Source organism: Alligator sinensis, unplaced genomic scaffold, assembly GCF_000455745.1.
Source record: "Alligator sinensis unplaced genomic scaffold, ASM45574v1 scaffold109_1, whole genome shotgun sequence".
Taxonomy (NCBI): Eukaryota; Metazoa; Chordata; order Crocodylia; family Alligatoridae; genus Alligator; species Alligator sinensis.
The window spans coordinates 601,839-604,208 of record NW_005841852.1 but is presented as its reverse complement, the minus strand read 5'-3'; the positions used below and the strand labels follow the sequence as shown (position 1 = coordinate 604,208).

The following is a 2,370-nucleotide window of genomic DNA, read 5'->3' as shown; positions in this document are numbered from 1 at the left end:
CCCCCGAGATAGAGATATATATATAGAGAGAGAGAGAGATACGTGTGTGTGTAGTGGTGTTTCATTTTAACTGCAGGAAAACAGGGATTTGGGGGGGGGTTTAATCAGAGAAAACCAGGATCCTTGCTCATGAGACATATTAAGAAACTTTCAGCCTCTCAGTTGCATTATTTTACCACCTCCTCCGTCCCTTCATAAGCCCTGCATCAGATGGGAAGAGCCCTGCTTTTATCAGACACTATCCATGCAAAATGTCATGTGCCCACTTCAAATATTCTGGCAGGTTGCATTGGATCTGGGGTTGACTGGAAGAATTCAGCCTGCCAGCAGTATTCACTAAAGGTATTTAGGATCTGAAATATGCAAATGCTTTTAAGTAAGCTCCCAGACGGCAGGTACATTGTGAGGAATAGAACAGAAAGGCATGTTTAAGGGTGAAAGCAATAGAGGTGGATAAAAGAGAAAATGGAGCTTAATTAAGAGAGTTGGAAAACCAAAAAAAGAAAACTTTTTCCATCTCAGAATCTGGAGCAGAAAAGATGGAAATGAACTGCTGTCTTTAGTGCATCCTTCGGCATGCAGCAGCACTAGATAATTAACCTGCATTTTAGCTGAAAATGAATTTTGCTGTGGCTCCTCTAAGGGAGCTTTTGTGTTCTGGCTCTGTGAGCATGGGGAAACTCAGACCAATTACAGGGATCACATTCCGCAGTGCTGGGAACAGAAAGGGAAGGGCGGGCAGGCTCTGGCTGTCACTTTAAAAAAAACAATGACCTGCCTGCTGGAGGAGGGGCAGTTTCCTGAGAATCAGGTGCATGTCTGGAGCGATGATGTCATCCTTCTAACTAGACCTGCCTGAGAGAGATGGATGCAGAGGAGGGAATGTTTTCCTAATAGCTGGTCTCCAGCTGGGAGGAGGATTAAACTGACAGCTTAAGGCAGTTTGTAAGTATCAGAAATAGAACTATTGCTTAATTTTTTTCAAATGTGCAGCAGTGAACTGCAGATTGAAGGTGACATGCACAGCTTGTTTCTAAGTTGAAAATTGCAGATGGACAACAGAGGCTCATTGGGTTGATTCTTCTGATGCAGATATTGCCTACCTTTAAATGCTTCCTCTGTTGCTTCCTAATAAACTTTCATGGCCAATATTATTGACCTCTTTCTGCAACAGTGAACAAGCTGGATCATTTTCTCAAGACATTCTGCCTGTTTCCTTCCATTTAAAGAACCAGGGTGATAACCTTTGCTTCTGGGAGAGCGTGGTAGTGTGTGGGAGAATGTCTTCCTTATTGTAAATGCTTTAACTGATGTATATGAGATCCCAATAATGAGCTTTTCTTTCCAAACTTACAGAAAGATCATATGATCTTTCTGTGTATGTGTGGTTTAATTCCTTATTTGTATTGCTTATCATGCCTCTGACATGCCATTCTGGTTGTCTGCATATATCAGAGCACTGATTTTGAGAACAGTATCAAGTTGGAGGATGAAAGAAGCTGTGGAGTCATTGGTATGGTTTGTGGCTTTATTTATTGACGATGGAACTTATACCGTGGTTGAGTTGCTTCATTTTCTACCTCTGTCTGTTGAATAGTAGAGATATTTGAACTTCGAAGGAATATGGGTGCACTTAAGGTTTCAAGGTACTTCCTATGCTTTAAAAGGAGAATACAGGCCTATATATGGTACCCTTAACATTGACCTCTATACCCCTGGTTAGAAGCAGAAGTGACTGAGCTGGTGTCTATATCCACAGTGACCACAATATAACATGCAGATTAGCTCAGGCTGTTGTGTGGTGTTCTTCACTCATACCTCCATATTTTAACAGGAGAATGGAGGATTTTGTAGAAATGATACTTCTTCCTAAGCTGCATGTTGGTGTCTGGAAGGAGGAAAGGGGCTGTCTGATCTTATTGTAGTGCTTGAGAGCTGTATTTTTCATATTTTGATAGCACTAAGGCAAGCGTCGGCAATTATTTTGGGTGGAGGGCCACTTACCGAGTTTTGGCAAGTTGTTGAGGGCTGCATTGTAGTGCCGCCTCTTTGACAGGTGCCCCATCCCCTGGCCGCCATTTTGTGACTGGAAGTCCTGCCCCCTAACCCCTGACCTTTGCCCCCGGAAGTCCCTCATTTTGCCTCTGGAAGTACTCTTTTCAACAAGGGGTTTTGCCCTCTCAGAAAAATACCAAATTATATTCTAAAAATCAACATCTACTACAACATTCATTAATTTGATTTCAAAAAATATTTTTGTCCTGATTTACATGCGTTTGTGTAGTATACATAGAGGTAATTGCACAATAGCTTAAAATGAAGTTTTTTTTTTTGTATATTGTGCAAGGAGTGGGGGGCATGGTGGAGTGG

The 2,370-nt window shown here is 41.9% G+C and overlaps 1 protein-coding gene across 6 annotated transcripts in view; it reads left to right on the top strand.

Moving 5' to 3' along the window:
* USP54 (ubiquitin specific peptidase 54) overlaps positions 1-2,370 on the top strand; it is a 213,092-nt gene that overhangs the window by 53,658 nt on the left and 157,064 nt on the right. The window contains exon 1 of one of the 6 annotated variants that reach the window (XM_025212546.1): positions 833-945. The exons of the other annotated variants lie outside the window; for them this stretch is intronic. The gene's annotated coding sequence lies outside the window, so the exon portion shown is untranslated. Of the gene's footprint in view, positions 1-832; positions 946-2,370 lie in introns of those variants that run through there. 6 annotated transcript variants of the gene reach the window in all.